Genomic DNA, 22,993 nt, shown 5'->3' with positions numbered 1-22,993 from the left:
TCGAATTCTGATCTGATTTTATTCACATCAAGGTCCGATGGGAGATCTATTTTTCTTTTCAAACTATTAATCTCTCCCATAATATCGTTTATTATTTCTTCGTCCATTATACTAATTTTGTAGTATTTAATTATTCTTCATCATCATCAAATATTATTGGAACATAGAAGAATCTGATCCACTCGCCGAGATTGTAGGAAAATGTTCTGTGGTTTATTCCCTCCGCTACTCGCCATATCGATATTGGAGTAATTTCATAAAATTTCGCAGCAGCATATATCGACTCAAATGCAATTTCTTCATTTGTTTCTTGATTTACCGACTTAACTGACTTGGCATCTTTCGGATATTTTCCAGTGTTACCCGAGGAACAATTTTCACTCTGAGTCACAGCTCGAAGATTAGTTAATTCATTATTAAGTTTATTTCCATCGATATGATCTATAACCAAATTGTCTCTGATGAGTCCATGGAAACATTCGAACACAAATCTGTGAACGAAGTAATTTGTTTTTCTTCGTCTATTATTTTTGCTGATTGTGAATTTGAGATAACCATTCATATTAATATTACCAACAAGATTTTTTGTTCTGATGTGTCTGACATTTCCATCGGCAGATGCTTCATAATCATCAATGGTAGGATGTGATCTATATTCGCTCATAGGAATCGTTGATTTCATTTCCATATATAATATTTTATACTTCTAAATCATAATTTGCTTTGAAACGATTAATATAATCTTCTTCACAAGAAATTACTGAGGAAGATTTCTTTTCATAATATCTCCGTAGCTCACGATATTTCTTTCCACCACAAGAAAAACATAATCGAGTCTTTCCTCGAATGCCAACTTGGCAAACCAAACATCGTTGTGGTCCTTTGTTGCCTCGTCGAACTTCGTATATATGAGCGCCGCAATATTCACCTCTGCAAGATTTATCACATGATTTTGTTGATCCGACTATTATCCAAGCGCATTGCTTCATTATTATAATTAGATATTTGTCTAAAATATAATAATGGATTTATTTGATCTTGATGAGGCAGAATATATCATTCCTGAAGTTGATCGTGCAAAGAAAGAATTTTTCGACGATGGAGCGATTCATGTTTGGTCAACTTGGAAAACTAACTTCATTGATGCTACTATGAATTTGGAACGAGCGAAGAAGATAATCGAACACATAAAATCTGAACACAAAGATGAACGATTTATCTTTGGAATAAAATTTATTGCACAAATGCCGGACGATACTTGGATTATTCGCGACAAACGAGATCCGGTACGCGGCGGTAAGAAAAATGTCATTCTTGATAAGAATTCGAAGCCGGGATTGTTACTAGGGATTGATGGTCCTTATTACGCTAGAGCTTATCCTTCTAGTGCTGTAGTGTATGGAATTTATCGGCTGAATAATAATCCTGACGCGAAAAATTTACCTGCGATGAAAGAATCTCCGATGATAAATTGCGTGGCTGAGCGAGTTATCGAGCATATGAAAAACGCTCGTCGCGGATCTGGTCTGACCCAATTGAGATTGGATAAAATTAATTCATGGGCAAAGACAGTTGCTGATGGCGCATCGATTGATGATGTTGCTGCGCTGAGCAAGAAACTTAAATTTCCTATTACGGTTAAAACGCTATCGGGTGAAATATTATATTCTTCACCATATAGTTCTCGAGGAACACCAATCGAAATCGTTGATCATAATTCACATGCGTGGTCGCAGTCAGTGATGATATTCCCGAAGGATCGTGTTGTTAAATTCTATCCCGCGGAATTTTCCACGGATGGCGCTGATGCAATGTTCCGATATATCAAATTATTAGCCGCATCTGATCCAATATCGGTTTGGTTATTCTCAAGCGAAGAAAGATATGATCAATTTATCTTGCCACGCGGAGATATTTACCGTGATGAAATATTACACGAATCGATGAAAAATATCGCGGAGAAATATTCGTCAAATCCAGATCAGTTGCTGACAAATTGTTTTACTGTTCCATCTGTTGCCGCTCATGCCGCGAGAGAAAGAAATTCGTGGAAACCCACAAGGAATGAGTTTCTTAATGATATTCAACTTAGTTGTATCGAATACGGTCATGGAGGATTGTGGAATACCAAATATTATTTCGAAGATATGATCTCCGTTGACATGAGCGCGTGCTATCCTGGAAGTTTCCTTGGGTATGGCGATTGTGCGGATTACTTTGCTAAATTCGGTCACCCTACCAGCGAGATGACGAGAGTGGCAATTAACGGACCGTTACCTGATTTTGTTATGACAGGATTCGCTCATGTTACTTCGTTCGAACTTGCTGAAAATTTACATAGGATTTGCTATATTTGGTTTGGTCGGCATTTATCTCAGCGAAGATGGATTCCTATAGTGCTGTTGAGATATATGCTGGATTCATCGATGTTAATATCGTTGACGGTAAGTGAAGCGATTATATCGTATAGGAAACAAACTGAAGTGTGGTTGCCAACGGATTGTGAGAACGCGAAAGATATTGGAAGAAAAATAATTGGTAAATTTACTCAAGGAGGATCAGTTGATCATAAGCATAGACACACTAGGTTATTTATCAATGATGCTGAGATGGATTTTATTATTGCCGATACGGTATCGCGTGGAATATTTTGCAATAGAGAAAATATTATTATTGATGGAACGAAATTAGGTACCGTGATAACTTATCTCGATGGAGAGTCAGCGCAGTATACTCATTTAAGATCATCGATGCTCGCTTATGTGAGTATTAATTTGTTGTCAATGATAAATAAATTTGCTGATATCGCGGTAAGGGTTGCAACGGATTCATTTTATATCGATAAGAAATATCAGTGTAGGTTGGAAAATTTAATCACTAATGATTCATGGGGAACTTGGAGAATAAAGAATGAGGATATTCTAGATTATTGTGAAGACGCTGATGTAGAAGATTGCGATAAGTTTCATAAAGACCAATGCGATGAAGTATCAGCAGCATCATCTGCGTTTGATCCGATTTCACGAAACAAATTCGTTTACCTAAATGGTCCTGGCGGTAGTGGTAAAACCACACGAGCGATAAACTTATTTTCAAACTCTGATATGATAGTGTTAACTCCAACTCACAGGTTAGCAAGAGAAATAAAGCAGCGTGGCGTTAGTTCTTGCACGTATCACAGCTATTTCAAGTACAGCGGTGGATTGTGGGATCCAGCTCGAATGGGAAACAAATATATCAACAAGATTATAATATTTGATGAAATTTGCACAGTAAATTTAGTTGTGTTAAAATCATTCCTGAGTTGGCTAGAAGAAAAAAATACCGCAGTAATAATGTGCGGCGATCATGGACAACCGGATCCTATTGATGGTGAATCTCCACATGGATGGCTTAGAAACTTTGTAGATTATTATGAAGAGATTGATACCGATTATAGATCCAATGATAATTTACTGACTGAATTTAAAAAACTAATTCGATTGCAACCTAATAAAATTCAATGTGATGTGATGAGAAAAATAATCGATGAAACTTCGATGGATAATTTTCTAAATTTGTGGCGTCCAGATCATTTGATCGTTGCTAGTAGGAAAATTATTCGCGATGCTATTCAGAAAATATTATTTAAGCTTCACTGTGAGAAATTTCAAACATTGCAGGTTCCGTTGTGCTACAGGCCAGCTGATACTAGAAAACAAAATATTAATGTTACTTTGCCATGCGGAGAAGAAAAAATAATGGTTTTAAACGATATTATTTTCGTCGATATTAATCTTGTCAATGATGCGATAAGCGCAGAAAGATCGCCGTGGAAACTTGGATACGCAGCAACGATTCACTCGTCACAGGGATTGACAGTAGATAGCCAAGTTTGGATTGTCGATGATAGAATTTCCTGGTCAAATTTAGTTTATCTAGCTGTTTCTCGAGTAAGAAAATTATCTCAGTTAGGTAGAATTAGATTTCACATTAACGAAGATGGTGGTAATTGAGTATCCTTTGGTATTATTTGTAATTCTTCTTTGGTAAATCCTCGTTGTGGTGCCGATGAATCTAGAAAATAAATTGCTGGTCTTCCTGACGATCTTGTTACTGCCGATATTTTATGTGTTGTAACACTCCAATTTGGATCGGTTGCTCTTTTTCTGCCACCCTCGGCTTCTCCTTCTTTATATAAATATCTAACCGTGACGCTACCCAGCACCGGTGAAATAGTAGAATCTCGCTTTAGTGGTATTTTTGTCTTTGTAATTGCAATTGCGGGTTTCATTGATATTGTTCGTGTTACCTCGTTATTTAGTGCGTTAATCACGTGAGGTAATCTTGTTGCCCAATCGTGAGATCGTTTATCTTGGATAAATTCTCTCGCGTACTGATATCCGAATAATCGTTCTGCAAGAGTTTTATTGAATCTCTCAACGATAGCTTGATTGTGATGAACACCTACAATACCGCGACGGATTTTAACATTATTCTTTTTCATCAGTGAAGTAACCGCGCCAAGAAATTCTCGACCTGGATCAACCTGGAGAAGCTTCGGCCATGTTAATGGAGATCGTGAATAAATTTCGCTAAACGCCTTAGCAATATCTGTTGCTGTTTTATTCGATAACGGTTCCGCTTCTTTGTACCTACTTGCAATATCAACAACCGTCAGAACATATTTGTATATAACTCCGTCAACGGTATCGTAAGGAAGAAACATTAAGTCGGCTTGATGAACTTCATTAGGGACGCTGACAGAGAAACTCGCATATGGTATTTTCTTAGGCGGAGGAAGATAAATTTGCCAAACAGCTTGCTTTGATAACCATAACGCAGCGGTGGAGTGTTTTACTTTTGCAGCCTTGGCAAGTTTGGCAATTGCTGATTTTCCTTTCCAGAATCCTCGCGGAGAATAATATATTTGCTCCATTATAAATTAACCAGCACCTAAAACTAATTTACCTTTCATTGCTCCTTTTATCAGCCAAGTTGCTAATTTTTCTTTGAATTTTTTATTAGGAATGGCGTCTATTGCGTGAATTAGCTTCACATCAGCGAGATGTCGTTGTTCTAAATCTCCGCTGCGATATGCGAGATCGTGATAGTAGCACGCGTTATCAATAGCGTTTATTGGTTCTTCGCCAGGATTTGGTTGATTATTACTGTTAAGTCTTATATCTAATCTTGTGCCAGGCCCGCAATAATTGTATCCTGGCAAATGTTTTTCTCCGGGATATTTTGCCCAAGGCAATCCTGGTAAATTTTTCATGGAGGCGGCAATGTCTCCTCCGGTTTTTCTATCTTTTTTTTAACGAATCTAAATTTGCTTATTCCACAAACAGCACATTCACCTCTGATTGCATTCCTGTTGTTGCGCGTGACAACTTCGATTGGATTTAGTGTAGCAGTTCGAGTGCGACACTTAACACAATATGAATCCATAATATTCTAATAACATGAATGTAATTGATTTTTCAGCCACGAAAAAACGCGAGCAAGTGAAACACGTCGACGCATTACCGAATTCGATTAGAATGATAATCATTGGACCATCCGGTTCTGGAAAAACTCAGTTATTGCTAAATTTGATAATGAGATGGTTAAAATGGGATAAATTATATTTGATTGCGCCATCCGTAGATGATCAGCGATGTTATCAAGTACTAAAGGAATTTAGCGATAATACTGAGGATGGCACAATAGAATTTATCACGGACATCAATGAATCTCCATCAGTGGAAAGTTTAGACGGTGATACTAATAATCTTGTTGTTTTCGACGATGTGATGCTGGATAAGCAAACTAATCCGGCCAGGATATTCTCGCGTGGCCGACACAAGAACACCGATGTGATTTACGTGACGCAGCGATATACGCAAATTCCGAAGGTTATTAGAGATAATTGTAATATTTTATCAGTTTTCAATGGCGTTGATACTCACACACTGAGGAATATTCATCAGACTTGGTGTAATGGCGACATGGACATAAATAAGTTTAAAAATTTCTTTAGTCACGCTCAAGCAACTCCGCACGGTTTTGTCACGATTAATCTTCATGATCCGCGTAGTAGATATCGAGTCGGTCTTGATCAAATTTACTCATAAAATTGCAACCCAAATTCAATTACGGCAAACAAATTTTACAATACCCCCCCCCCAAAAAAGCTGCCTTTTTTTTATGCCCGAAAATGCAATTTGGGGGGGAATTTTGCGGATTATTTTTCGTAGGAGGCTTTATTTTTGCAATCTGAGGGTTCTACGGAGAAATGTTCGGTGGGAGGCTTAAATTTATCTGAGCCACCTGGTCTGTACAACTTCCCTGCTGCTTACTGACAAATACAAAAACAAACAAACAAAACAAAGCTAGAATGATTAATGGGGGGGGGGTAATCAGCTTTGTTTTATTGTGTTTGCTCAAACCAGATCCTCACAAATGGTTCACTGATTTTAACCCAGCTAGTAAAAATAGTCAAATTAATGAATGGAACTTTAGCTGCATCAGCGTTGGTTTTCTTTATGAACTGTTTAAATGACAGCAATAATTCTTTAGTTTTTAACTGATTATACAAAAGATTAACTTCCAAATGCGATGTTGCATTTAAAGCAAAACAATTACGCTAAGGAATTAGCTGTCTCTGTTTGTATTTAAACAACAAAATGTATCTAATAATTAATTTAGAAGTAGTTGTCAGGCAAGCTGTTATTTACTCTGTGGATAAAATAAGTTTGCCAAATTATTTTCGCAAGGACCATAATAAGGAAGAATGGTAGAAAGGAAAAGTCATGTAAGAGTGAAGGGATAAAATGTAAGACTACCGCTGGGCATGAGGTAAAATATGAGACGTAAACCAGACTCAGTGGCAGCAAAAATTCCAAATATTACATAACTGAAAGACAAGTTTTCAGCCACATTGGGTTGATTGCTCTCCCTGGCTTGATTTACTGATTTGGAAGGAAATATGTTTTGCAGTTGTTGTAAACAATATCCCAATCTCCACAGGTTGGAAATCGAATCAGTGTAATTGTCAGTGACTACATGTACTTTCCTTACAAGATGGCAGCTCTGATGAAATATGGGAGGGTAGACTTGAAGGTTCTTCTCAATTATCTTCAAGTTATTTTCAAGAAGACCATCTGCACTATTTAGAGTTCAAAGCAAATCCATGTGCTGAAATTCTTGGAACACTTTTTGTGAACACTCAACCTTCTCTCAGTCTGTTATGCAAACTTTTAGAAATCATGTTTGTTACATGTATAAGCCCATCCATTCATGGGTCTGAATAAGGATTTAGTCCCATGAACTTAAGACTCCATAAAGGAATTCTTCAAACCAGGAGACATTACAATTTCTAATGAACATTTCAGCGAAACTGGAACAGTTTGAGGACTTCAACCCAGACACAGCTATCAACTGCGCTTAGCACAGCATAGTCCTGGTGGCAGACATGTCCACACACATTTTCTCAAATCCAGAAGCTGTGTGTGATTCAGATATTTAGTGACGCTTTAACAATTTTAGTAATATCGCAACGATATCTGCATTGTGGCAGTTTATAGTGATATCCAGTTAATGCGGAGTGCCAAGCAAGGCAACTGCTAGTACAATTTATAGAAGTCTTTCGTATGACTCTGCTGGGATTCGAATCCTCAAGTTCCTGCATTTAAGGCAGACTCCATTAAGCCACCAAAGCAGTCAAATCCAGCAGCTAATATATATATATATACCTGGAGAAGCCAAATATTTAGTATCAATAAATATATTTTTAAAAATCTAAATTCTTTTGATAAATAATTATGTTGCATATTACTTCCTTCGTTATTTATATGGATTAAAGCACTGAAGTGCATACATCTCATCAAATCTTGGCAAGTGATTTTGGAAACTGCTCTGATGGCCTAATGGTTAGAGTGTCTTCCTCAGATGCGGGAGGTTGTGAGTTTGATCCCCAGCCAAGTCGTACCAAAGACTTACAAAAATAGTAATAACAGCTGCCTTACTTGGCACTCAGCATTAAGAGGTTAGTATTAGGACTGGTCGGCCTGGCGTCAGGATAATGTGACTGGGTGGGACATTATGCTACATGTCTGCAGCATAATGCCCCAGTGCTATACATCACTATAAACTGCCACAATGCAGACATCATAGCAATATGACTGAAAAACTGTTACAGCTATGTTAAAAATCCAAATCACACACACACACACACACAATTTTGGAACAAGTGAAAAGTAAGGTGGGACAAGTCAATTTTTTGACAAACGGATGAAACATTTCTTTTTATTAAGCCCGGTTTCAACAGGTTCTCTTTTAAAGAAGAAATAAATTCTAATTCACGTCTTTAATTTAATAAGCTAAACATACTAACAACTTTACCAATGTATAACTTCCTAGCAAGAAAAATTCACTTCCTGCCAAATACATGTATCTGCTACATGCTTATTAAATGGAATAAAGCGCTGCAGATTCAAGACAGATATTTAAATAAGGCTCCTGAAGTCAATGTCATTTCATTTTCAAAGTTCATTTTAACCTTGTGCTATAAACTTGACGTAGAAAAGCCCAAAGGACCAAAAGGATCATATCCTTATATTCAAATTTCATCCTAGGAAAACTACTACATACAACACAAGGGACAAATGGTTTTTAATATCTGATATTTTACTATATCTGATTCAGTTATAAACTGTTTATTGTATTTGTTTTCACTAAATGGAAATTTTCCAGTTGCTCTTTATGATAGATGCAATTTTTACTTAAAACTACAATTTTCTGATTGGAGTGTTCCTTTCCATTCTGAAAAATGATAATCGTTATACCACTTTTAAAGGGTAAGAAAATACTGATCGAATCTGAGACTCACATTTTCTCTTTTGCAAATGCATGCTCAATTATAAATGCTAATAAAAATGACAAGTAAAAGATGACCAAAATCAGTATAAAAAAAACAAAACCTGTCTTAAAAGTCATTGCAACCAAACATATGAACCAACAAATGTTTTTTCAAGGCCATGTAAACCACTTTACTGCAGAAATATACCACCATTAAGCAGACACCTGTCTGTAGAGCTAGAGGTCACATTATTCACCTACCAGATGTGTTGCTTAAGACATTCTGAACGATACATTAGCAGAGAAATGTGAATAAACTGAAATACTTACAAAACTGAAACACTGGTAATAAATTGGTTAAACAATTTTCACTAACCTGCAATTCAAAGTGTGCAATGATAAACAGTCCAATACTGGCTCTTTTTCAGCACAATGTTTGGTGAACCAGTCTACTCCCGAGCTCAGAATCAACTGTCCTGCATAGCACTAATCTGGCTCATACATAATTAACGTTAGGTTTTCAAACGATCAGGCTGCTTGGATCATCAGGCTGCTGGAAAGCTGTCCACAGCAACCAGTGACTCAATATAGCTTAACATACCCTGACATTTACATGTAGATAATATGGCAGAGCAAATAGTAGGAATAATCAATAGCTAGCTTTTATCCACAAAAATAAATGCAGAAGACATCACAGAGTACATTTATTGTTTTTATCTGCTGACTTGCTGGCATTTTTCCTGAGATTTTTGTATCAAGAGTCCAATAAGAGATTAAATGTTATCTACCTTATCATTTTTTACAAAAAGTATAGAGTGCACTAGCATAATACACATGGCATGGAGCAAAGAAAAACAAAAAGAATAATCATGTGCAAATTCTGTATATAAATCTGTTTTGTAATAGTTAACATTTGTTTAAGATCTGGTTCAACCTGACAGATGGTGTCAGACTTAAGTTACAACTTTAAAACCACCATTTTACTTCACTAGGTTTCATGTTGGGTTTTTTTAAATTAGCAATTCCCAATCTCAGGTGGCGACCCAAGTCAGGGTTGCCGGGGTCCTCACAGGGTTATCAGATCAATTGTTTTGTTGCTTTTTAAATGATGAAAAGTGGCCTGAGGGTTGGTAGGTCCTACTGATGGCAAAAACAGATGGGAACCTCTGTCCAAAATAGTCAATAAATCAAGTCTATTTCATAATTACTTGTATATATTATGAAAACATTTATATGCAAAATTGTTTTTACACCCTCTTTCTTTGGAATGATTAATAATTCTGTAACTTTTGTGCCATAAATAATACAAAACATATCAAACCTATATGAAGTTTGACATCAGATTTTGTCTTTTTTAAAATGGTAACAATAACAACAGACACATGCAGCCATTGTTAAGTTTGAGAAGGAGGTACAGTAGCTACCTGTACCTCTAGCCCCATGGAAACACTGTAAACAATCCCAAATGATTACAATAAAATTACAATATACCACTCCAACTGATTACAATCAAATTATAGGTTAGTACCATCAGACTACAATGGTTACATCTATACTCAAAGGTTGAGTCCAACTGCAAACTACACAGACCCAGATCTGCCATCACATAATGTGCTGGCAGATCTGAGTCTGAACAGTTTGATAGGAGTTATCACCTGAACAAATAACATACACCCTAATCTGCAGACAAATTATGCTTTAGTAGACCTGGATCTTTGTTGTTTGCAATTTGATAACTTGTAAGTGAGAATATGCAGTACTACCTATATATGTTGGTGATCCAATTAAGGAGCCAATTCTGAATGCCTGTTTGAAGTAACCATTTCCTCACATCAAATTAATAAAAGAAAAATACAAGACAGCCCTTCCACTTTACCAGGAGAGCTACAAAGATACCCTCAATATTACCATATGTACTTGCTTATAAGTGGAGTCCAAGAGCAAACTGCACAGAACCAGTTCTGCCATTACATAAGATGCCAGTAGGTCTTGGTCTATGCAGTTTGCTAGGAGTAGTCAGTAGTAGGACAAACAACACAGACCCTTGTATGCATAATGTAAGGGTGCAAACTTCTGTCACTCTATAAAGAACACATTAATTTGGGCAAGAGAACAATAAATTAGATTTATGGGGACTGGTGCATGTTAAATTGCTATACTGCAATGATTTTTATTGTCTGTGTTGTGTGAGGAAGGGATTCTTAATTATGCCTTCGTTTATTTAATAATCAAACAGACTAGAAGGAAAAGTTTCACTTCCATCTTTGTATAAAAAATGTCAGATTTGAAATTGTCCAGAATCAGTTATTTGGAAATCTAGAAGTCAGGCTGACCGCAATTTTTGCATCTAGTTACAAAAGGCGGTAGATTTAATCCTGATTGATTACACATGCTTCCCACATGAAATTTCATGGTTTTAATATGCCCCAGTGCAAAATTTATTCAGTCTACATTTTCCTGCAAGAGGAACAAATATAGGAGACTCCAAGATTTAATTAAGAAGAAATTCTCTCCTAAAACATTTATCCAAGGCAGTGGACGTCTGGAAAGTCGACACACACAAATCTGGTGGTAAAAGCAAGCAAAGCTTGAAAGCACAAGGTATTTATGTCAATCTCATGTAATTTGTTGATATCAATATAATGATCTGCTTGAATTTATTTGCTTATATAAGCATTAATTTATTTGTTTAAATCTGTAGATCAGTTTTCTTGATACGAGTACACTCTATAACTGTTTGAATTCATCTATCTGAATTCGTAAAATGATCTTCTTTATATAAGTTTGATGAATTGTTTGAATTTGTCATCTTGATTGTTATAAGGAATCAGGTATTCTAAGAATTTCATGCATTACTTTAGTTGATATGAGTTATGAGAATCTGTGTGAATTCTCCGAACACAGATGATTACACGTATGATAAAGACTTGCTTGAGTGTGTATTGACTGAAATTAACAATGTTAAGCCATGAAGTGAGATTTCATGTATGCTAAAGATTTGAATGTGTGTATTGATTGAAAATAACGTAGTTAAGCCATATAATAAATTTCATTCATTCATTTGTGTAATTGAGATGAGAACAGAACTGTTATGTCTCGTGTGATGTCAGTGTGAGTCAGTGATGAAATAGCCATCAGAAAGTACATTATTCTTACGAAACTAGGTTTGTTTATGGTCTGCCATGTCTGGCTTGACCAGAGAGCCTTTGGCATCTGTTTTAATTCCGACAGGACGATATCTCACATAATGAGTGGGGAGTAATGATCTATTCCCAGCAGGATATCTGACAGAAGATTTAGGTTGCTTCTCTGTTTATTTTTAAAGGGGAATTAGCTCCACTGATGTATCCACGTACCTACTTATCCAAGTATCTACATATCTACGTACTTACATATCCACCTACCCACACAAAGTTGAGGGCCGAAAGAAGCGAGACATTAGAGAGTTTGGAGAAGAAAAAAGCGAAAGGACCAAGAAGAACACCCACAGTGAAGTTGGAGTGAACCGGAAATAAGCAGGTTATGAAGTTGTACAAAGCAATGATTTTGAATGTTCACTCGATTCTATGATGAACAAGTTCTATCATTTAAAACAGATCGGCAATTTATATATTTGTGTTTGAAATTTGGTGAATGATTTATTTCAAAACAGAAGTGTATCTTCTTAATGTAACACATTATCACAGTTGTTTATGCAACTGATTAAACTGTTGTATTTCATGTACATGGGCTCATGTCATTCTGTTCTATATATCTGCTCAGATCTCTATTTATTCCATCCATATGTTACACACTTTATATTAATATTTACTCAATCTGGGCAACAACACCCTGGGCGATCACACTCTAAATAATGATAGCCAAATAAAGCGGACACCTTGTAAGAAGGTATGATCCGCCAATCAACACCACCAACACCTCCAGCCCCACACATTAGCATTATGATATGGCAAATCAGGGTCTATGCTGTTTGCAGTTTGACTCAACTTATAAGCGAGTTCAAACGATAAAAACTGAAATGATGCAATATGACTGTGTCATAACAATGTGTAAAAAGATGACAAGAACAAATTTAACAAAATCATACATTTTTTCTGGTGGTTGTCATTAAACAAAAACAAACATTAAGTGAAAAGAAATTCTGTAACTATCAAAATAAAATGTCAACAATATCAAAGGAACCACGATAATACTCACATTATAAGGGGGAGAGCATAACCCTGAGGGGTTTTATACAGAGGAAAGTCCTATAGTTTCAAAGTCCTGACCTAGAGAAAACTTAATTATCCCATTTCTCTGTCCATAAGACATTACAACTGCATATGTTCATTCATTCTCATCAGAATAAAACATACATGTACTGTCTGGAACATGTAAATGCAAAACATACATGTACTGTCTGGAACATGTAAATGCAAAACATACATGTACTGCCTGGAACATGTAAATGCAAAACATACATATACTGCCAGAAACATGTAATTACAAAGTCAAAGAACAAATGCTCGCCATGTTGACAAAATTTTATTGGTACAGAATTTTTTTTAAAGCTCACTCAAAATTTCATATAAAATATTTGGTATTTTGAGTAATTTCATAAAAATCATCATTCTAATGAATTACAGAAAACTGACATATTTTTCCAACCCAGCTGTATAAATGTTCTTTTTTGAAGGTCTGCCAATCATGGTGGATACTGTTTGTTTCATCAACTGATTTATTCAACACTCTCCAGAGAGAAAAAAAACGATCACCCCAACCTCCACCCACCCTCTATCCACTGTCTCATACTCTGAGTTTCATGATAACAACCCCTGTTAACAATGTTATAGGTTTAAACCTCACAGCCCTGTATCCAGTTACACCAGTTGCTAAGGGAGCCCCTCTTTCTTATCATACTATTTTTGTAGGGAAGATGGAAGGAATATGTATGAATGAATAGAGGGAGGACATTGGTAGGGAAGGAAGTGATACTGATGCAGAAGGAAATTAATAGTTTTCAATTTAAAACCCCTTTGACTTAACTCGACTAGTCAGGGAAAGTGGAAGAAGGTAGATTACATTAGCTAAGATTGATATATATTCTCACTCATTTAAACAAATGTTTTAATCCACTGGCCAGGGAAAGTGGAACAAGGTAGATTAGATTAGATTACATTAGACTGAAAGATGTTCCCACTCACTTAAAAACACATTTTTTTTTAAAGTACAGATCATGCAATTATATGTGTGTATATTATATTTAAACACGCTTCTCATGTGATACTATTGTGAAATTCCACTTATAAAACGCACTTCTTGTCAAGGAAAATATTTTGACTGATAATCTTACCATAGGGGCTCGTATCGCTGCTTACAATTGACCTGTCCCACATGTACTATATAATAACTAATTACCCAGTACATGTATGACATGTCAATTGAAAGAAACGATACGAGCCCCTGTGAATCTGACCAGTGATGAACATACTGTGTTATATACTGACGCTGACAAGGTTAGAATATTTTCTTAAATTTGTTCCACAAAAAGTAACATTCCCTTTCCTATCATTTGAAGAAAAAATTTCATATCAGAACTAATCTACCTTTACACCGTCAGCTGTTCAACAGATCGACTACCCTGAAAAACCTTTGGATGCAAATTTCAAATAAATCGCCTCGAACAACGTGATAAAATGGTAGTATATTTCCTATTTAAAGAGTGGACAGCATAAACATGGTTAGAGACAATTACATGTAATTAAACAATAACACTCACCTCAGACGTCTAATGTATTACCGGTGTCGCAATTCACCTATTTATAATTTAGCGTCAGCGGGAAAATGCATGGACAGTCTCATTCCATAATTAGGGGTGTACATTAATAAATTATGATAAATTTGACTGAATACCATTGGCGCTGATTTCTATCAACAAAATAGCACTCAACGCACGGTCTTCGAATCTTTATCACAGCAATATGAAAATGTCAGAATATCTGAGATAAAATGAAGAATACATGCATACGTACGTACGTACGTACATACGTACATACATATATCAATGTAGATGATGTCTCTAGCGTCATTTTTAACACGAAGAGCTGTTTCACCTATGATGAAAATAAAACGTCAGATTTATCATATAACTGTGCGATACTCTCTCTCTCTCTCTCTCTCTCTCTCTCTCTCTCTATATATATATATATATATATATATATATATATATATATATATATATATATATATATATATATATATATATATATATAGGTGCCCATAGACTTAATAGGAGAAATTTTCTCAAGCTGGAACGGTACTATTAAAATCGTCTCTTTATTTAACATATCCTCGAAGTTTTTTTTGCTTCAAACCATCATAAGTTCATAGCCTCAAACTCTATATGTGGGCTTCTCGTAGACACCAGCTATATTAGCTGGTGAGCCTATGAGAAGTCCTCCTCCACGTGTCCTAAAATATAAAGTCTTATATGTTGGTGTTTCATCCTAAGGTCCGTAGTGTTGTTTTTGCCATAAACAATCAAAATGAATTTTGATACAAAAATTTACTTAATTATTATTTTTTTTAACCTGGGTATGATCTTTCTAATGAGTAGTAATAGGGTTTCCAATCTGACGCCCTAATAATCCCAGTTGAGATTAAGAGGTCCGTACTCCCTGCCAAATCCAGGTGTATAGGGCTGGTTTCCTTTTCCCGTCTCCAATGTGACCATATGCCAGAAGGTCGCCCTCCTGTCCTGTGTGTGATATAGGCATTATATGCTATATTGTTTGTATGAGCGATGTTTTGTTAGGACGGCAAAATTAGTCGAAGAAGTATTTTCACTATTTGTCTATTTGTTTGGGTTTTGTTGTCGTTTTTGTTGTTGTTGTTGTTTTTAAAGAAAAGAAGTAATTTCCACTTCCATTTTTAAACTTCCCACTTCTAATAATTAGTTTATGGAAAAGAAATTGTTTAATGTACTTTGGGAGACATTTCATGTAACATATTCCCACAAATTACAAAATATATAACGAATATGAACGATTATTCCACGTGTGTTGTTTCGGTGCCGTTATATGCAAATAGTATCCCTCATGTCTCCTATCACAGGTCTCATTTTACAAGGACCTGGGTTTTCCACCTTTATTTTTTAAAACTTTTTTCAACTTCACCTCTATTTTATGATAATGTCGAAGCTGACATTAAAGATCGTCAGAAGATAAATCATATGTTTAAAAAATAAGACTCCAATACAGTTATTTCATGTTCTTGTTTAGTACGTGTGTATGCTCTGTTAGTGTCATGGTAAAACTTTTAGCAAAGTGTATTCTGTCCAGATATAATAAGTTATTATCGTGATACCCCCCCCCCCCATAGTATTAAATAAGTTTCTGATCTCAGCTCTTTCGCTTTCGTTTGCTTTGCATTGCAATAACATGTTTTAAGTCAGTTTCCTTTTTGCACAGGGGACATTTTGGCATGATCCTGATTATATGATTACTTCTCCCGTGAGCCATACATCATGTAGGTATTTTAACATAATACTTTGATTTTATAAGGAATTGCAGCACCAGGTGTGAAGAAAGGAATATAGCGGCCAGATCAGGTGGGGGAAAAAGACGCAAAATAAATACATGGAACCGGTGGAATGACCAACGAATAGTGACATAAACTATATGTGAGACATCATGATGTATTTCATGCGCCATAAAATGTGATTATGTTTATTTGATTTTTTAGCACAAAACGAACAACATAGCAAGAGGGGGTGAACAGAGAAGATGGCAAACAGAGGGGGAGGGGGGCGGGGTTTGAAAAAAGTGACGCAAAAATTATAGACGGCTCCTTTCCATTAACAGCATTTGAACCTGTCTCTGTGGTTTTCGTACGTACAATCGTGATGAAGAGTGCACCAAAGTCATGTGAACTTGATCCAATTCCAACATCACTGCTGCCTGAGTGCTTAGATCCAGTATTGCCTTCACTAACTGATGTTATTAATACCTCTCTCTCATCTGGGGAATTCCCATCATTTTTCAAAACTGCCATTGTAAAGCTTCTGCTGAAGAAACCAACACTAGACCATAACGATTTAAAGAACTACCACCCAGTTTCTAATCTCCCATTCATTTCAAAAATCTTAGAAAAGGTTGTTCTATCCCAGCTTGTATCTCATCTAAATTCAAACAGTCTTTTTAGCAATGTACAATCTGCATATCGCCCTTGCCACAGTACTGAAACTATTCTTCTAAAAGTAGTTAATAACATTTTCTCTGCGTTGGATAGCGGAAAGATTACAGTCATCACCCTCCTTGATTTGTCTGCAGCATTTGACACAATAGACTATGATATATTACTTCACAGTCTCCAGCATGTATTTGGCATTCATGATACAGCCTTACTGTGGTTCAAGTCCTACTTGGTCAACAGGACACAAATTGTATCTGCAAATGGAATACACTCCAGCCCAGTTGATCTATGTTGTGGTGTTCCACAGGGGTCTGTTCTTGGACCTGTTCTCTTCATTCTGTACACTCAGTCGCTCTCAAGTGTCATAGATCATCATCGAGTGTTTCACCAATTGTACGCTGATGACACCCAAATATACAAATCTAGTCACCCAACTGAAGTTGATGCTACCATCCAAGGTGTAGAGAGGTGCATTTCCGATGTGAAATCATGGATGACTTGTAACAAGCTGCAGATGAATGATGATAAAACTGAGGCCATTCTGATCACAACACAAAGACTTTCTCATTCACATCCTTTACCTCAAACAATAAATATCAGCAACGCCAACATTAAATTCACACAATCAGTACGAAACCTAGGTGTTATTCTGGACAGTGCTCTCACATTGCACCAACATGTCATGAACATATGCAAGGCTGCATATCTTGAGCTGAGACGCATCAGCTCAATTCGCAAATATCTTTCAGTTGATGCCACTAAAACACTTGTGTGTTCATTAGTACTTTCAAGACTGGACTATTGTAACTCAGTTCTGTCTGGTTCATCTCAATATCTACTCCAGAAACTTCAAAAAGTTCAAAACACAGCTGCTCGGATCATACTTTGAGTACCACGATCAGAGCACACCTCATATGGTAAACCCTGCGTGTTATTAATAGCGCATAGGTATTTTTAGCGGCTTGACATATGACCGTGGCAATATCTAAATTTTTAGTAGAATTAAAATTTCCGGCAATTCCTTGTAGTTGAAAAAAATTACGTTACGTTACTGTAATACAGTAAACCTTGTATTCTCCTGACTTAGTGATCTGTAATTAAATCGTTGTTGTAATAATAATAATAATGAGTGATTCTGCACTTACTATGGAATCTCCTACGGCAAAATTAACTCGACAACGACTTGATGCAATTAAAAGTATTTTCCAGTCCGTGATTCTGTCAAGCAACAGTTACAACAACGCCAGGATGCTCATGTGGAATTACAGAGGGTACAGAACAGTTATTTAAACCAGTCACGAAAGCCACTAATGATCTTGAGCCGTCGTTGGAACGAACAGTAAATCGACCGAAAAAAAAGGAAAAAGAACTATTTATAAAAAAACATTAGAAATTTTCCGAGAACTTCCAGCTGAAAAAGCTGGTGCTCAAACATCATTACAACAACCCATAGAGGATATCAAATCATTTCTTTATGAGACTAATGACACAGAAGGTCAACCAGAAGTTGTTCAACTACCACCAAAACTTATAATTAATTTGGTAGATAAATTTACTGAGGAAGGTATTGCCGCTATTAGGGGTAAAGATCAAATACTTGATATCACCGTGCTTGAGTGGAAAGAAAGGAAAAAATGTACAACCTGAATATCTTTAAAATGTAACAAGTAATGAAAATGGTGTTAATATTTATATCGTATTATAACCACTACTAGTCAGGTCAAAGAAGATCAAGATTTCACATTTTTTAACAGGGCAGTAGATTTCCATGCTAGACAATTGCAACTGGGAATGGAAAAACCCCAAAACATGAAGAAAATGAGCGTCAATTTAAAAAAAGTAGAAGAAGGAAAATCAGGCGTAAACACTACATCCCCTGCCCCGAAAAGGAACGGGGAAAACCGAGTAAAATACCCAACCTGCAGCGTTCTTTAGAACCACAACCAGATCCACATGATGAACCACCTGAATCAGCAACTTGAAGTGGCCTTGCTACTCGCGATATACGTCTTAGGAAACAAGATGGTAAAATGATCGCTGAATCGCCACTGATTCGGGATAAACTTTGTCCTAATAAGATCCTCGCTGATGTTGATCGACTAGAAATTCTGACTGGTGAAAAACGAGCCGGCAACATTTCCCACGAAATCATTAATGAAGCAGTTGCTTTTTGTCAGCGTTTATTTACCGTGGCGTCATGGACAGTAGCTTCTATCGGGCGCTGATCGATGAAATTACCGACAATTACTACAGTGAGTGATCAATTAGATCGGCGAAAACAAAATGACATGAACGTGTAGATAATGCCTAACGTAGACATGAAAGCGTCAGGGCGATAAATTAACGATTTTCGGTTTATAAATTGATCTACGGAGATGGTCTTGGCGATGTTATTCAAGGTTTATTTGGAAGGATGGCCCCAAAAGCTATTCCGATTGCACAACAATTAGGTATGAAAGCCATCGAAATCGTTCGTTATTAGGCAATTGGCACTGTTGGTAACTTTGCTGGTAAAGGATTCTCGGCGATCAAAGACACTCGTACCATTAGTACGACGAAAACCACAACAAAATGTGAAGCATTCCAGCGCATCCATTCCATTAAAACTGCCCAGCACCGGAGTGATTCCACTAAGTGTTAGCAAAATAAAAACTCAAGCTGCAAATGAGCGGTTGAAAGAATTAGCAGGTGGGCCATCTCTGACAAAACAAGCTGCCGAGGAGATAGAGAAAAACAAAAACATAACCGCATACCTAAGAGCGGGTAGTGGCCTGGACAATCGTTGTCGCTGTGATTTACTTATTGATCACTGTTGGAACGTCGTTTTAGACAGCAGCGAACACAACAACAATGTTCAAACGTGCATCGATCTGATCCAGCATTTGACATGGACGCACCAATATTCAAGGATTAGTCTGTGCGTGATTATCAATGTTATTCTTATGAAACACGAGAACCAAACCAACGTGGACGAATTAAATTACAAGTCCAAAATACTTCAATGTATTTCTTGCCCGCCGAGGCATTTAGTGAAGTTCATGGTAAACTTGTGAAAAATAATGATACCACATATTCAGCAAATGAATGATGTGGATTCGTGAAAACTGGTAGTATGGCTTTGTTTAATAGTGCCAGATATATCACTGATGGTAGAGAAATCGAAGCATGCTTCGATAACGTTGATGTTGATATGACAATTATCGGTTTCGCAAGATACTCCAATGACTATTCACGGTCCGCTGGTCCATCCATGATGTTCGCGAAGAACATTACTGACCATCATCCTGACAATAGGCAGCATACCATGGTACAATTAACACAGGCTATGACTATTGATCGTCAACCAGCTGAAATGAGACCCCGACCAGGGCCTGGTGGTACTGCGACACTGCAGAGCACTAATCCATAATTCAACCTGGGATTTGCAGCACCACCATCTAAGGTTAACGCAGATGGTTGATTTTCATGTGTAATACCACTGTCACATATCTTCGGATCCTGTAGGCATGTTAGAAAAGTTATCTTCGGAGCCAAAAATACGGTTGCACAGGTTCGAAGGGCAACAGACAACGATGCTATCTGGCATGCTGAGGTTGGAGGGGGTCGGGATGGTAAAGGAACACAAACAAAACTAGCATTATGGATGCCAACGATGACTCTGTCGTTGACAGAAGAACAGCGATTTTCGTTCATGAATAACTGTGGAAATCAACGCTGTTGTGGCTGACAATGACAACAGGCACAGTTCCAGGCACAACAGGAACATTTTCATGACAGATCGTATCTCAGCAGGGAATAATCAGCACCACCACACATATTCGTGGCATTTCAGCGTGCCACTAGGTATAAGGATAAGACAGCAAACCAGACGTGTTTGACAGATTAGCGGTGTCTCCGATCTACGATTTTGCTGAGGATAAATGGACATCAAGAACCATCCGAAGACATAATACTGAATTTGTACCAAAACAATGTGGAAGGTGCGTATCATACTTCGATGAGATTTATGTAGCGTGACCAGAATGTCGACTCCGGCCTGCAAATATCTTAGCGGGATTTCTCGACGTTGTATCCGATTTATTGTTTCTCGTTGGAAGATCTGGATTTATTCAGACAGTCAATCGTTCACGTACATGTGCTAGTACTAATATTAGTACCCTTACTCGTACCTCGTGGACAGGGTACTAACATGAGCACATACGTGTTAATGGAGCAAGCCGGGTGTGATTCACACCCGGCGCTCTTTTAGCCTAATAATAATACTTTAAACATATTCCTTGCATATAATCCAATAAACTGAGTAGTCCTCTTATTTAATACCGGAAGTATCGAAAATCATTGTAGAAATAGTTGTAAAATCTCGTTTACCTTTTTTAGCCGATATTTTCGTTTAGATCGTCCGCCATATTATTTCAAATAATGATTACTTCCGTTCTCAGCCTCGTTTGTTTGTGTGCCATATAAGGACATTGACGCCTTATTTGGAAATGTAAACAAATCGTAGTAAAAATTTGGCGCCGTTTGGGTCAGAAATTCTGCGCATTAAAAGTAAATACGGTTTATCGGCAACTTTGAAACTCACCAACAAGCGATTATTCGCACTTGATTGATAATAATATAGCGTAGAATATCCAAAATATGGTTTGGCAAGCCTAAAGTAGAAAAGGGGTCACGGCGAGATTCTCGCGTTATCTGTCATGGCGGACAGTATAAGGTTAGAGTAACCATGCCAATTTATTTTATCGTGTAAGGGCTTAATAAATTCAAAATAAGCCAAACTTCTTTCACAACATGATTATTCTTATGTAGTTGATTTCTACACTGTTTGTTTTTCTGACTTTAGTGATGAAATTTTTTGCTCCATTACATGATATGGGATCAGTTCGTAGCCTCAACCACAACACAATCAAGTTGAGGCTACGACATCGTAGCTAGTACATGTGCGAGTTGTTATTGGTCTTTCTCCAGCTGATGGTTATAGAGCAATCACTGACTGAGAGTTGTTGATGCGCCCGTAGAAAACAGGTAAATGTTTTCCGCACATGTAAGTGTTTGCCAAACATGTAATTGGATCGCAAGCGATCTGTAATTAGATCATTCATGATGTTATAATGTCATATCATCACGTCAATGTTACTCTGATATCTGGTCAGATTTTTTTAAAAAAATGCAATCCGCATCGAAGAAGAATTCTAGGACAAAAATAACCTTGAAATCAGCGGTGTTGCAGGTACCAAATAAATTATCGTTGACTGAACGTCAATGACGCCAAGAACTATATATAAATAAAAATGGCGTTCGACTTGATCTTTCTGATAATGCAATCAGCGACACAAAAAAATTCGGCTGTGTATTTCTGTTTCTTGCACCGTTAGCAGCGGTATGGTCAAGGTCTGAGACTGCAGAGAACGCTCCGTTAAAGCTTCCCATGTCCAATTTTGATTTACTTCATGCTGCTCGGAGATTCAACCTAAAAACCTTTAGAGGTGTTTGCATATGTGATCAATTACAGGAAAAACCAAACCATGTTGAAACCCGTATCATTAATTTCGATGGAAGTTTCCGCCCTGGCATTCATTGGGTCGCATACGCGGTTGATACACGTGGACTTATTTATTTCAATTCGTATGGATTGGCGTCACCAAAAGCATGTTTATGGTATAGTGGCTTAGCTGGTGACATACCAGTTTGGTATTCAATATTACCAACACATACATTAACGGATCCACACAGATATTATTCTGCGAGTTCCAGGCGCGACCGAAGATAGGCTAGTGAGTTTTTTTAATAACTAAAACCGGTAAAATTAAAGACTCGGAGTTGTCATTTCTAACAATCATTGGACATATTTCTGAACGAATTAGAAGAACTGGGTAAATAATATATGGCGGTCTCAACATGAACAGAAATTCATGTATCAGTGTGAGAGAACCGAAATCAGACGATGACTTGGCAACAACAACAACAACAACAACAAACGTGGATAGGAACAACGCCACGA

General features: G+C 37.0%; 1 protein-coding gene across 2 annotated transcripts in view; it reads right to left on the bottom strand.

The window, feature by feature from the left end:
* Positions 1–14,661, bottom strand: part of LOC149802825 (uncharacterized) — a 151,707-nt gene extending 137,046 nt beyond the window's left edge. The window contains exon 1 of one of the 2 annotated variants that reach the window (XM_089952280.1): positions 14,579–14,661. The gene's annotated coding sequence lies outside the window, so the exon portion shown is untranslated. Of the gene's footprint in view, positions 1–9,196; positions 9,358–14,578 lie in introns of those variants that run through there. The other variant, XM_089952279.1, reaches the window with a different exon arrangement.
* Positions 14,662–22,993: the final 8,332 nt, after the last annotated feature.

This window comes from Sinohyriopsis cumingii, chromosome 3 (assembly GCF_028554795.1).
Source record: "Sinohyriopsis cumingii isolate HCF-2022 chromosome 3, ASM2855479v2, whole genome shotgun sequence".
Lineage (NCBI taxonomy): Eukaryota > Metazoa > Mollusca > Bivalvia > Unionida > Unionidae > Sinohyriopsis > Sinohyriopsis cumingii.
The sequence above is the reverse complement of the archived record's forward strand: the minus strand, read 5'-3'. Positions and strand labels throughout refer to the sequence as shown.